Source organism: Prunus persica, chromosome G1 (assembly GCF_000346465.2).
Source record: "Prunus persica cultivar Lovell chromosome G1, Prunus_persica_NCBIv2, whole genome shotgun sequence".
NCBI classification, from domain to species: domain Eukaryota; kingdom Viridiplantae; phylum Streptophyta; class Magnoliopsida; order Rosales; family Rosaceae; genus Prunus; species Prunus persica.
This window is the reverse complement of record NC_034009.1, coordinates 23,691,837-23,707,885: the sequence shown is the minus strand read 5'-3', so window position 1 is coordinate 23,707,885 and position 16,049 is coordinate 23,691,837.

The following is a 16,049-nucleotide window of genomic DNA, read 5'->3' as shown; positions in this document are numbered from 1 at the left end:
TGGGGTTTCTACTTTTCTTTTCTGATTGGAATTATTAAAGGCAGTGAGGCGGCTCATCGATGGCTAAGCTTTGGAGCTTCTTAATAATTTGTCCTATGTTTGATGTCGTAAACGGCACGTAAGTATCAATAATATATACTTGTAAAGAAATGGTCATTTCCACAAAGATAATTCATGATTAAGGGTGGAAATGTAAGCCCTGTTAGCATAATCGCATTCGTTTTAATAATGTAATTTCATCAGTTGGTTGGTTTTGACCAAATTTAACCCAGATTTCGTACGGGTATACTTTTCTTTGAAATTTGAACTATGTATGTGTATGTGTAGTCCTATATATATTTTAAACAAATAATACTTTATAAATAAATTAAGCTTATTCACATGTATATATATATATGTATATATCCACGGGTTAAATAATTGAAGTCGGCGCCCCAACGAGTTGAGGGCCGTGCAATTCTGTCTGGTAGCGGAGGCGCAGTTTCTTCAGTCAGAACATGTGTGTTTCCATTATTCTTGAATCTGTTGCTTCCTTTCTTTTTCTGGCGACTCAAATATTATTTTTCTCCTTTTTAAGTATCCTTTTGGTATCCTACTGGGACATTCTCTTTGTTCCTATCTACCTGATATTGCAAATTAGTTTAGTTTCTCTAGCTTCCTTACTGAGTTGTTCTGTTTGTTGTTATTGTGCCCTCTCCATTTTGAGTGAGGTTTTGAAATGAAGATCATCTTTCGACCAAAAAAAGTGGTATCATGGCCGCCACATATATATACATATATGGATGCATCTGAAATTATATCCACATGTTCTATATATTGCATGCAATGAAAAAGTCAGACAACTTATAAAGAAGTTGGTGATTTGATCAAATCATCTAGACTTCTTAAGATTTTTTTTTTTTGGTGGTCAAAATCTAGACTTCCTAATTAAGAAACTCTCTATTTTATACTAATTTATACTTAAATATATACATACACACTAAAATGGAATATATATGATGAGAGGCTATTCCTCCCGAAACAAAAGGATCAAAATCCTCCACACCCCGCGCTGGATGATATATTTGTCGGGTAACTACTTAGCCTAAAAACCTCGGTTTCGAGAAAGTAACCTAAAGATGTAGAGGAAAAGCCATGTAATTAGGAAATTCTTTCTTTTGTAATTGGTACTATATTCAAATAAGATGGACAGTGTAGGAGAGAAGATGCATGCATGCTGATGCTGAAACTTTAAAACATATTATCTCGATACCAGAACAACATGATGATCTTCATCTTAAAGTATACAGGACGTTGAAAACTGACCAATATATGCTAATGCTATTGGTTCAAGAAAAGGTATACATGTCCTGTACACATTGAATCAACAACAGTTGGCGGCTGATTATTCAATGGATGTGGAAAGTGTGAAAAGAAAAAGGGGTTACCATTTATCGTCCACTCGTTTTGACCAAATGCAGCAGATAGAAAATGATAGCTTCATATCAGTTTAAAACTGGAGATAAACATAAACTTGTTTTCATGTGGTTGAATTGACAAATAATTTGTGGTTTGTGAGATCACTTATATGCTCTAAAATTGTAGTCTTCCTAACATTATTATTGTTTTACTTTTCATATGTAACAAGACTAGAAGAGAGCGAAACCTCAATGGACACGTGGGTTTGAATCAATATATTCTCTCTCTGCTGGCAACGAAAGGAAAGTCTCAAGGAAAGTCACAAGCTAACGATGGCGGGCTGAGTTTTTATTTAAGGTTATATATATTACGGTTGGTGGTGGTCACTACATCACCACAGCCTCTCCTGTCCAAGAAAGTAACTGAATTAGTTTATCAAAAGCTTTTAGCATAGTTGATAAATTAGGCCAATTAATTAAACATACTAGCTAGCTAACTTTCCATGTACCAACTAGAGCCGATGAATGCAAATATATATAAGTTAGGTCAGTTAATTAAGATAGTGTGTTACTTTCTTTATACGAGAGTTCGAACAATTTCCCATGTATTAATTGTGAATATTGCTTTGTTTTTTAATTTGGCTTTTATATTTTAGATTCAAGAATGAACACTATAATTAAACAGAAAAACTTGACCTTTCAACCATTTTGGCCGTGTGACCATTGATTAAATGGTGGTCACTCACTCCTTCCTTTCCCTCCTTATTGACGTAGGATATGGAAAATGTGGGTTATAGCAATTTTGTCTACCAATATACGTAGTCATGGGTTTTAATTCTTTCACGGCAACGAACATCGTACTATTTAGCTAATTGGCGCAATTAATCAAAGTATAAAACATTATAAATAAATAAATACATATATATATATTTATTGAGGGACACTTTTGTACGGCATACTCCGCATTGTATTTCACAAATCCAAACTGTCTATTTTGTAGATAATTCAAAGATCATTTCTATAAAAAAATCACTTAAATCCGATATCATTTGACCATTCAATTAAATTATTGAAATTTTAGTACTTTCTTGAAGCACCGTGCTGATCAATTTTGTATGACATAATTAGATGTCTAAACGGTTTTTAATTTGTCTAATTTTTTATAAAAATGATCTATGAATGCAGACCTAAAATATAGATGATTTGGATTTCGTACAATACCCTAAAGGGCGTTCCTCAAATAAAATTATTTGAGGAATCCCTCAATAAAAAGAGACTGTGTATATATAATTTATATATCAGATATATTAGGGCTTAGGTGTTTGGCATGAATAATATGAGATTAGGTCTGCTTTTATAGAATCTATAAATCTATGATTCTATATATCATCCAATTCTCAACAGATCTTAATTAGCCTACTAGAATATGATACCCACTTTTATAATTAAGCTTAATGTCCGATTCAATTCTAACTGATATACTGTACTTCCATGACCCCAGAGCATGCCCAACTTCTTTTAACGGGTTTAAAAAAATAATAATGCTAATAAAAGTGACGTGTCAAATTATATGCTGCAAACCTACCAATCAAGTAAGCACCCAAGTAGAAGTGATGACCTACAACCGGCCTCATGCTTAAGGGGGGCATTAATGTAATCCCAAATTACAATAGAGAGTAGTATAGGCTTTAAAATAGTTAATTAAGTGTGTTTATTATTCGTTGATGTTAGGTTAGGGTTAATTAGGTTACCACCTGTCTATAGAAGTCCTTTAATATATATATATATATATATGCAATATTCTACTTTAATCTAATCTAAATTATAGGAAGATAAATTCAAACACGGGTTCAGAGTGAAGAGTACGACTATTTTAGCCAACTTAGATAAGCCCATGTATTGATAGGTACCAGTACAGAGTATTGAAAACAAAGGAAATGGAAGAGACAAATAAGAAACCGACAAAGTTCTATCCTGCTTTCTCATTGATGGTGTAGCAATTTATACAAAAGTTTGTTAGGGCCAGCCTGTAAGCTGCCACGTAAGAAAAGGTAAATAGCTAATCCATAAGGATAGAATGGCTAAAGTAGCCTTTGAGTAAAGCCTAACGGCAACGGGTAGTGACTAGGCGAGTAGTGATCCATCCATGAGGATAAGGGGTTTCATCAATTCCTACCCCCTCACGTGCGAAATTATAGAAGATCCCCTTTAAGACCAAACAATTCCATCGAATTGAGTATGATTGTATGTGTGATAGCATCTACCATATCAGGAATATCAATGAACTTCCTCAGCAGGGATGGATCTAGGATTTTAAATTGGGGTGGGCTAAATTTACATTATGCACAAACCTATTAAGAAGATAGAAAACTCGACAATACGAGTGAGTTTCATCAATCACAAAAATATATCCTAATCAAGAGGAAATAATGAATATTACCCCTCAAAATGCATCTAGTACATATCTCTTTTCTATTTTCTAGGTGCAAGGGTGCCTGAAGTAAAGGACATGTTATTTTCTACAAAAAAAGAAAAAGAAAATAGGGGTTGTTTTTGACCAAAAAGTGGGGGTTGTTTATGTTTGGCCTTTGCCCCATTTTTGTACCCAAAAAAAAAAAGTGAAGGGTTTATAGTGCAAAATTTCCACAAAAAAAAAAATGTCCAAAACAAAACGAGTGACCATATATTTTCGTTATTTGTAGTGTGATGTGCGGAAAGTCATAGGCTCTTAGCAGTGGAGTATCCACATGTCGTACAACCAATAAAAGAGTGCAATGCATGGTTGTCCATTAGCTGTGCTTTGGGTATATTAGTTTAGGCTTAAAAAAGACAAAGTCCCCTGGGCTATAGCCCAGGTTAGCCAAAGGGTAGGTCCCTCCCTGGTCCTCAGGCGACAAATGAAGGAAAGCGAGCAAGGATATCATCTACTACTTCCTAGGTGGCGTTGGCTTTGGGCAGACCAACCCATTTGATAAGCCATTGAACAACTGGAGAATTGTAATGTTTGAGGAGGCAACGGTCAATGACTGCTTCGGGAAGCCATTGGAATTCATTGCCAGCAATCTAAGCCGGAAGGTCAATAGAGGGAAGAATATGCTGACCTAATTTGAGCTTTAAGAGTGTACATGAAAGACATGGTGAATTTTTCCAGAAGGTGGCAAGCGAAGGCAATAAGCAGTTTTGCTAATGCTTCAACCTGATATGGGCCATAGTATTTAGGGGATAACTTGAAATTTTTTGGGGTAGCAACAGAGCTCTGGCGGTAAGGTTGAATGCGCAAATAAACCCAATCACCAATGTTGAATTCATGTTCTGTGCAGTGTCGATCAGCATAGAGCTTCATGCGGTTCTGAGCTTGGAGCATGTTGGTATGAGGGAAGCGAAGAGTTGGTCACGTTGCTGCAAGGTTTGGTCAATTGCTTGAACCAAGCTTACAAGGAACTCGTAGCGTCCCTCAAGTGTGTGAAAGGCAGTCTTTGGAACATCATCCAAATGCATTCGAATTTGGTGATAACCCGAGCGCAAATCCAATTTAGAAAAAACTGTAGTGCCATGAACTTCATCCAAAAGTTCATCGACGACAGGGATGGGAAATCGATCCTTAATAGTTGCATGATTCAAAGTGCAATAATCGACACATAGACGCCATAAGTCATCCTTTTTTCTAACAAGGAGGACATGGGAGGAGTAAGGGCTGCAACTGGGTTGCACAACCCCAGCCTGGAGCATTTCGCGTACCAAAGCTTCAATTTCTGTTTTCTAGAAGTAGGGATAGTGATAGGGGCGAACATTCACTGGTGGAGTGTCGTGCACCAGGGGAATTCGATGGTCAATTCGGCGAGGAGGAGGAAGACCAACAGGTGTAGTAAAGAGATTAGCATACTGCGATGAAAGGGGGAGAATCGCCGCAGGGGTGAGGAAGAAGTCAAGGTTTCCTCGATAGAGACTAATTGAGTGAGAATGCCAAGTTTCTCCTGAGCTAGCAGTTGGGTCATCACATGGCAATCCACCAAGGAAGCCTCAGTTTTGGTTTGGCCTACCAATCTATGGATCTCGCACCCACTTTGAAAACCATGACCTATTTTTGAAAATTCCAACCAATAAAACCCAATGTATTGAGCTAGTCAGCACCGAGAATGAGATCGCATCCTGAAATGGCATGTAAATAAAAATTAGTAACAAAGGTATAACCCTGCAGAGATACCTGGACCTGAGAAACAAAGCCCTTTGTCTCAGTGATATCATTATTGGCAACTTGGATCCGCTTAGGTGGTTGAGAAGAGTCAATAGCGAGGCCCAATTGCTTGGCGAGATGTAGGTTTAACAAATTGTGGGTGGAGCCTGTATCGATGAAAACCGTAAGGCCCAATTTGCCAATGGACTCCTGAAGGCGCATTGTACGTGAATAAGGAGAGCCCGGGAGAGCGTGAATGGTAAAAGAAGGTTCAAACTCCTTGTGGAAGGGGAAATTCGTGGGTGTACCATGTACAACTTCTTGGGTAATGGCCTCCTCCAATAATTTGTCAGAAACGTCCCAATCTGGGTTAATAATGAGAAGTTGAGATCGTTTGCAGCGATGACCTCATCACAGTTGAAGCAGAGATTTTTTTTAGGGCAGTCTTGAACCTCTGCTTGAGTGAGCAGAGGAATGGGCCGTTGGCCGGAGACAACAGATGAAGGCGCCGAGGTCGGTGGCAAATCTGGAGGGTGAAAGCCTGAACCAGGGGAGAAACGAACAGGAAATGGGAGGGACTGGGTGCGCGTCGACTTCCGACAGTTATCAGAAGCCCGGGCCAACCATTTGGCTGCATTGAGATTTGCCGGATGGTAAATCAGAACATTGTGGCGGAGGTCAGTGGTCAAGCCGCCCACATAAACGCCCTTAAGTTGTTCATCAGACTAGTCAAGTGTGTGACCTGAAAGCTTTATAAATTCGGCGTTGTAATCGTCGAGAGTGCCAATCTATTGTATGTGGGAAAGAGCATAGTTAAAATTCATTCACCATAACCAAAGTGAGCCAGTAAGGCCTCTGAGAACGAAGTCCAAGAAGGATTTGAAAATTAGGTCTCGAACCATTGCATCCAGAGTGCGGTGTCGTCAATCAAGTGTATAGCCGCTACTTTAACTTGTAAATGAAGGGGACTCTCATAGAGGTCAAAGTAACCCTCCGTAGTGGTCAACCAAGCGTAGGGTTTAGGGTTTAGGAATCCACCTCTAATTTGATGGCAGGGATGGAAGGAGAGGAGCTGGCCACATGACTGTCCATTGTCATGGCTGCTCTGATACCAATGATAGGTACCAGTACAGAGTATTGAAAATAAGGGAAATGGAAGACACAAATAAGGATGGCAACGGGTCGGGTAGGGGCCGGGTATGACAATACCATCCCCATCCCCGCTCTTCATCCCCGCCCCCGTCCCTGAACCCATTCCCATTTATTAGGTTTCGGGGAATCCCCGTCCCCGTCCCCGTCGGGGAACTATCCCCCATACCCGCCCCTAATCCCCGATTTTTTTTGCAAAAAAAAAAAAAATATTTGTCATACATTTTAACATTAAGTTTCATATTAAATTATCATTCAACACATCCAAATTAACTATAAAGTTCAACTCAACTATTCAAAATCACATCAATATATAATTTCATAGAAAATTAGGAAGAATTAGGAGAGGGAAGTTAACTTAGGGTTAAACATAAATATTATAATTATTTATTTATTTAAATATAAACATATATATATTTTCGGGTCGGGTTCGAGGATGGGGACGCCAATACTATCCCCTCCCCATACCCGTCGGGAATTTTTTAAGTTCGGGGATCTCTATACCCGATACCCATTTAGCCCCGAAATCTCCTCCCGTTAGAGTCGGGGACCCGACGGAAACCCGCCCCTACGGGAATTTTTGCCATCCCTAGACACAAATGAGAAACAGACAAAGTTCTATGCCGCTTTCTCATTGATGTTGTACCAATTTATACAAAAGTTTGTTAGAGCCACCCTGTAAGCTGCCACGTAAGAAAAGGTTAACAGCAAATCCATAAGGATAGAATGGCTAAAGTAGTTTTTGAGGACAGCCTAATGGCAACGGATGGTGACTAGACCAGTAGTGATCCATCCATGAGGATCAGGGTTTCATCATGTATGCTCCTATAGAAGTCCTTAAACAAACTTCCCTAAATGATGCATAAAACTGCTTACCATACCAATGTAAGAATTTGTACACAAACTTAGTTACCCATGTATTGTACATATCCTCCTGGCTTGCATCATCGGTGTCCGTACATCTTCATGTATTTATAATATTTGCTTAACATAAAATACGATATGCGTGTGTATAGAGATAGAGTAGTTTTCTCCTTTGAATAGACGAGTTCTAAAATTCTAGATAAGTCATTTTCTTACCATATCTGGCGAGTGTTCTATTATTTAGAGGTTATATATCAACATCAATGACAAAATAGGATTCAAACGTTCTCATTTTTTTCTTTGTAGTCCTTATACACTTCTCAATCAAATTAAATTATGCACAGATAACATACATCTCCATTGAAGGTGATTTCCCTTTTTATTTATAATTTAAAAAAATAAAGATTGTACACAAATTTTATTTGAAGCTTGAGTTATATTTATTGTTTGCCTTCTTCTTAATTTCTGTATATATATATATATATATATATTTTTCAAATAACTGAGTAAGTACCTACTTAGTTTTCAAATTGATTACAAGGGTAAATTAAACATAGACATAATGTTATATCATCTGGTCAACAAATTACATCCATATATATTCTTATGGCATTATCAACGGACGTCATGGCCTACGCATCAAATGATGCTATCTGATGTTTAATTACGTGACCCTATCCATAATATCTAGGCTTGCTAATTAAGCTAACCATTCTTTTAAATTAATTGGTGCTTCCTTAATTTTGATTACTTTTTTCTAATTAAGGAAGCATGTCACCAGAATATCTAGGCTGCTAAATCCAGCAAGTAGCATGCGTACGTTGGAGGTTAATTTCATTTTAATTAATCTTGAAATTAAACTAGGGTGACATGAATTGCATGCATGTCTCTCTGCACATTCACGTCCAAAATGAGATTCATACTGCGTAGCCCTAGTCACTTACACATCTTGTTAACAAAATGATTTTATTTTATTTTATTGGATCGAAAGTAAACAAATATATTTCATTTTTTGTTCAAGTCTTATGTAAGTCTACATATGCATTATTTTAAGTTTTATTTATTTATTTAAAGGATCATCGTTAGCACTTTTCATTATAACAACAGTGCTCAGATCATGAAATTTGTGTCGGTGCACATGTGAATTGCTTTTAAAAAAATGAGATTGAGACTCTGAGCTAAATTTAAATGAAAACCGAATCATTTCGTGAGCAAAATATATATGAACAATGGTCAAGTACTTTTATTACTTTTCAAGCTAATTGGTCATTATAACTAGAGAAGCTTCCGCATAAGGCTTATGACTATTTTCAGTCAAGCTTTCAGAACCTTCAGAGAAATAGCAGTTTCAAATTTGAACTTTTTTTTCTTGTTGGAAAATATATTGTATTGAACAAATTTCATAAAGTGTGTATAATGTTAATGAATAATTATAATAGTTAATTCACAATTCAAAAGTGGCGATCAAGAATAAGAGCATAATCTTAATTAAAAAATTCATGGCCTAAATACAATCACAGGGTACAAAAAAATATAAAATTACAGAAACAGATGCATAGCAATACACGACTTGCTCTCAGTTTCAAATTTGAACTTTAAAGTTGTTGGGTTAGAACACAAAAAATCATGCATATATAAAGCCCAAGATATTTGTTAAGGTAATATTCTATAATTTATCCTAAACAACCCAAAAACCTCGAAGATTTTTAATTTTTAAATTAATCTGAAATATATTTTTATTTTTATTTTTGCATATATTGAAACTTTTGCCACAATACTTTTATATGGAAAATACTAGGCATGCCACATTTTTATATCACGTTTTTAATAAAGATGGGTCCCATTTTATTGGTGATTCCATCTGTACATTGTGATAAGTCTAGCATTATCCCTATTATATTATTCAAATTTGAACCTAATGGAGGCCCAACTCCGTCTCATCCCACAATCTCTTGATTGAGGCCTAAAAACTTTTCAAGGCTTTCACCCGTTTGAAGTCCTTCCTTCACTCTTGTAAAAATTAGTTAGATTAATTCAACGATTAAGATTCAGAACCTTACTTAAAGGCCATGCATAACTATAAAATGACACTGATTCCAACTTTAATCAAAAGGCCCAAAACATGAGTTTGTTGATTGAGGACTCATAACTGTCGAACGCCCCAAAACTTGAGTTTGGTAGAAATCTGGTTAACTTTTCCGGCTTTTTGAATATAATGACGTATCAATTTGCAGGTGATGGTTTCGGGGATTGATCAAGTGGGTAGTTCATATAAATTGAGGTTGATGGCAGATATGGAATTGGTCTTCTTTTTTTTTCTTTTTTTTTTTTCTGTTTGATTTTAGATTGGAAGAATTAATAAATTACCATATAAGTCATCGTAATTGAAGTATTTGAGATTACTTTTTCTTCTTTTCTTTTTTTGGGTAATAAGATTACTTATTCTTTAAATTCACAGACCGCTCATCTGACAGTAATATAACTATAATCATCTCAAATTGTATCACATTTGACTAATATCATATGAAGTTTATCTTTATTATTTAGCTAATCTAAACTTCTTTTTTTTTAGTACAAACGATAGTCTAAAATTGGAGAGAAGGATTTCTCACGCACACAATTTTTGTAGGTACCCGATACACCAACTGGCTGGTGTACCCGCTAATAGAAATGAGACGTGTAATAATTTATTTTGGCTTTTTATCACAAAACGTCTCTGACGTTTGCGAAACTATCAGATTGCATCATTAAAGTTTTTTTGTATCACTGATGGTCCCTAACGTTAATATGGGTGCTCTTAAATAGTCCATTTGTTAAAAAAAAAAAACTATTAAATCCAAGGATATAATCGTCAAATCAATAGGAATCTGGAGGCTTCAACCAGTTAGATTATTTCTTGTGGTTTCCTTGGGTGAATCTGGCAGAACAAGTATAAGCTAATTATTCCAGCTAGAAATTCAAAAGTATAGGTCCTTATTCTTTTTCTCTTTCATTTACCTTGGCTAGAGATAGGTATAACATGAATCTGTATTATGTTTCTTGATGCAACTTGGATTTGAACGAAGTGCTTTCGCTAGCTACCTTTTTGGGCCATTCTTAATGCATTTCATTCAATACATTTTCGACTTGACTAGATGGAACTTTAAGGATACATGTACATGTTTTGCTTGCAAACATGTTTTTTCTTTTTGCTTGCAGTCCTTGATGCAGAGGTAAGATGTTGGATTTGGTAGATATGGGAGGTGTCGTGGCCCAGTTTGTATCATGAGCATGTCAAGGTCTCCACTGGCAAACATGAGGTCCAATTTATTTTCATTGTAATCTGTTTAAATTGTAAAATTTGGAAGGAAAAATCATTAGAAACTAATGCAGAATGATATAAAGTTGGGTTTGGAGGTAGAAGGCTGCATCTCCTTCCCTTCCTCCTTGTACACTAATGGCCGCCACTTTTGCTGCTATGAATTATTAATCTCTCCGAGACCAAAGAAAAGGTCAGAACAGTCAGTGCCTGCCTATAATGAAATTCAGGGACAGTAAAATAGAGTTGGAAAGAAATTTTCAAGTCGTTTTGTTAACAAAAGATATTCTTAGGGAACGAAGAAAAGAAAGAGAGAAAGAAGAAGAAGAAAGAAAGATTGAAGGGAAGGAAATAAAATATATATATATATTGTTCACCCGTTTCGTGTTTGTTCCTGTGATGGTAGGGTAAAGTTCCCCATTACCTTGAAAACCATTGTCTGGTCAACAAGTCAACTTTCTTTAATGTGTGAGCGTGCTACTGCTAGTAATGAAAAATCCTAGCAAACTTTGAAAATAGATAACTTGCGCCCCAAGTTACTGATTTTTAAACAAGCAAATGTGAATTTGGGTGAGGAATATCTCCAAAGTAAGTTCTTTTCTTGCTTCAGATTGGTGATGACTTCACAATTTTTCACGGTACAATATTGGTAGTTCTGGCAAGAATAAATGATGGGAAAATGAATGGTTTTTAGGCAGAACTGCCCTTTACAAAATTCAAAAGGGAAAAGCCAACTCCAGAAAGACAAAAAGAAGGCTGGACTTCCATTTCTGCCTGGATAGATGCTTTTGATCTGGGCTGGACTAGGTATGCTTGTGCTGGACTGGACAGTCAGCAACTTCAACTGTCAAGTTTCAGCAGTAAATCGATACCAACGTTCGAGTTTGGCAGAGCTTGAATCTATTTCAAACCCTGGAAGGCTTTTTGAAAGGACAGAATGGCTGCCTCTTCAGTCTGAAGGGGTCAAAAGTGGCTGGATTCAAGGATTACTGAGCTGGAACTGCACTGTGATGCTTGTTCTGCTTGATCAGAGCTCTCCATAAATTTGTTGAGGTTTTCATATTTGTAAAAACCCAGGCTCTGCTTATTTTGGCTTTTGCTGAACCAAATTTGCAATGAGAGAAATCTTATTTTAAATTACTTTTCTCTAAGTCTGAAACTGATTTGTAGCTGGCTTCTTTCTTATGGCTCAATGAGCTTTTGGTTGCTTCAATTTGTTTGAAGGTTCTTTGAGATCAAGTGATCATTTTGAGTTTTTGTCTTTTAACTGATTTTTTGGTTGTTTGATTGATTGTGTGATTTTTTTTGAATGAATCCCTTGCTCTGTTCACCCTCTCTTATATTTATAAGAAATATATTGGAGTAGGTTTTCTAACTCTTTTAATAATAGCCGGCACAAATTCTCAAAAGATCTCTAATTTTTAAATGCAAAGAAAAAGAGGTTCAATCAATTCTGGCAGATAACCCCTCAATAGTCAGTTCCTAAGGCAATCATTTCCCTGTTTTTCTTGAAAGAAAACCTACCCCTTTTTCAATTCCAACTGCCCTTATAAGAGTTCAAACTGTGATGGTTAGTTTGATTTTCCAGTTGAACAACTCCCTGCTTCTTTTTTATCTCTACAACGTAGTCTGCTTATCTTTTGGAAGCAGTGCCTTCTTTGGAGTAGAAATTTCTCTGAATATATAGAAGGGATTTTGATCTCTTCTCTGTCTGTGAAAGACTGGAGAAATCTCTCCTGCAAGACTGCCTTCTTTAATTCCCTATCAAATTCTCTTATGTCTTAGTTGAAATAGTTGACTTTTCAAAGTCAGGTATTCACGTGGGTTATGAGTATAGACTTTCCAAAAAAATTTGCTGATCTTTTACTCTGGGCTTTTGAGATAAATGGTGAGTATTCAAAAGCTGGGCCCAATCCAATCCTTTTTCAAGATATGCTTCAGTGGTTAATTACCATTGAATTTTGACATTTTTACAATTCTGCCATTTCCGAAAAAGATATGGGAAAGCCCAATGCTTTGTTCTTTTATTTTGTGGGCCCTTCTTTGCGAAGATAGGCTTGCGTGCGGATTTCCTTTTGGCCCAAACATATATATATTATAATTTTGGATTGATTTGACGATTATATCCCTGAATTTAATAGTTTTTTTTTTATAGAATGACTATTTAAGAGCACATATATTAACGTTAGGGACTATGAATGATACAAAAAAACTTTAAGGATGTAATCTGATAGTTTCGCAAACGTCAGGGACGTTTTGTGATAAAAAGTCATTTATTTTTAGCCTTAAAAATGCAGTTACTTTTAACTCCGTTAACCTTTTGCTGCAATCTAGAATCTTTCTATTTTTTATTTATCAATTTTCAGTTTTTCAAACAAAATCCTAAAGATACAAATTTTCTCTGACAATAACCCTTTTGCTATCAGGGGACAACAACTTGCTTTACATTTTTAGCTACCCTATCCATGGACAAAGAAAAAGGTGATGATTTGCACCCTACTCCCACATGTCTTTACTTTTTTAGTTTTCGGGACTGTTCCATGAGTTTTGGTTTATTGGATTATTATATTGTGGTTTGAGTTACTTTTAAGTCAACATGTAGTATACTTATATTATATTGACTTTGCTCGAGATTCTTTAAACATTGGGGGTTGCCCCCCAAACAACAACTTATGCACATCGTCTTTTAATTTCTTTATATATATTTTTTCTTCTGGTACAAGTGTTTCTTTACATTTTAAATTACTATTACAACATATTTGCATAGTATAATAAAAATATCATAGATTAATGGTCTGTACAGCTTTGTTTGGATAAATATTTTCTTTCTTTTTACTGCTTCCTATAGTTATTATCATTGATATGTTATATTACCTTCTAATCTTCTCAATTTATTGATTTTTTTACATTTATTTTTGTGTTATATGCTACGAAAATTATTTCTTCCTATAGTTATTCATTATCATCTCACAAAAATTATTTCTTTCATTGAATAATGTAGTCATTGATCTCGGAAGTGATGAAGAAAACACCAAAAGCAACGATAAAGAAAAAAAATCCAACGTTTGGAAATCTTGAAGAAACTTCCGATGAAAATTTGTATGGGAAGATTGTGTACAACGAGCAAGAAGCTTATGATCTCTATAATGAGTATGGTGCAAGCATTGGCCTTAGCATTCGAAGAAAACAAAAAAGATATGACAAATATGGAGTTGTGAGACAACTTAATTTTGTGTGTTCAAAAGAAGGTTTTAGAGAAGATAGTGACCCTTGTAAAGAGAAAGCAATTGATAGGCTAGAGACCAGAACAGGGTGCAAAGCCAAAATTCGATTTTTATTGGAAGGTGATGTGTGGAAATTTTCTACCTTTAATCCTGATCACAATCATAAGCTTGCACGACTAGATGAAAGACAATTTTTGCAATCAAATCGTAAAATTTCATAATCTCATAAGGGTGTGATTAAAACCATGGTGCGTGTAGGTATAAGAACTTCAAATACATATTCGTATTTAGCAGAAGAAGTATGCGGATCTCAAAATGTTGGATTTATAAAGACAGACAGATTGCTACAATTTTGTCAATAGGGAAAAAATGAATCTACTTGAAGCAGGCGATGCTCAAAGCTTGATCAATCTTTTCAAGCACAAGCAGGTTGAAGATCCAGTGTTCTTTTACACAATGCAAATAGATCAAGAAAATCGAATGACAAACCTTTTTGGAGGGATGGATGGTCCAGACTTGATTATGAGTGCTTTGGGGACGTGATCGTATTTGATACTACATATCGAACCAACATGTACAATATGATTTGCGCTCCTTTTTTAGGGGTTAACCATCAATGGCCTAATGTGTTATTTGGCTGTGTTTTTTTGTTGGATGAAAAGATTCCTACATTTCGGTAGTTGTTTGAGACATTCTTACAATCCATGGGAAACTGAAAACCTGTAACCATTTATACTGATCAATGTCAAGCAATGGCAAATGCCATCTCCACAGTTTTTCTTGGGACATGTCATTTTTTATGCACATGGCACATATCAAGAAATGCAACATTGAAGTTGGCAAGTTCCTATGCCATTTCGGAGTTTAAGAGGTTATTCAACAAGTGTCTTGAAGGAGGTGAGACAAAGTTTAAATTTGAGTGTACTTGGAATGAAATGATTTCAGAGTTTGACCTTGCAGATAACACATGGCTTAAGACCTTATATCAGCTTCGTGAAAAGTGGTGTCCAGTATTTAGCCTAGATACTTTCACTGTCAGGATCAAAGCTTCTCAAAGAAGTCAGAGTATGAATAATGTTTTTCATCACATGTGTACTAAAACAATGAGACTTACTGAATTTGTGCATCATTATGATAAACAAACACATGGTATGCGGTCACGAGAGTTGGAAGAAACTTTTCGACATAATCAGGGATTACCTTCCAGAGCTGCCATAAAAAGTGGACTTCTACTTCATGCTGCTAATATCTATACTAGAAAAAAAAATATTTATTTGAGACTAAGGTTATTGATAGTTTAGCGGTAAGAATGCGTCAAACTGGAAGTGATGGAACACTCCAAACCTTTGAGCTTAAAAAGGAGGGTGCAAAAGAGTGCATGTTGTCCATTTTAACTCTTCAAATTTCAATGTCTTATGCAGTTGCAAGATGTTTGAATCCATGGGTTTATTATGTCGTCATGCTCTAAGGGTGTTGAATGTAAAAGAGGTTACTAAGATACCATCTCAGTACATATTGAAGCGGTGGACAAAAGAAGCAAAGAAAGGATGAGATGCAAATGAGCATGGAGAATCTTTACTGGTAAGTGATAAATCATCAATAACTTTGCGTCAGAATAGTCTGATGCGAATGGCTTATGATATATTGAGTAAGGGAACGGAGACAGATAACACTCATAGAATTGCAATGCAAAAATTAAAAGAAATAGAATAATTGATTGAAAAATACATGCTGAAGTCTAAATCAGTTGGAACTTCTAATGAAGAAAGCAATGGAGTTTTGAATGATAATACTCAAGAGAGAAGTTTCTGTCAAGAAGAAACTGCCAAGGAAAAAGACGTAGGATTGTCGACTATTGCACAGCCAAAAATGAATTGGCTGCTTATATTGCTTCACTTTTTTTTAAGTTTGAGTTGGCCATAACACGTTTGTGTTGCTTTTAA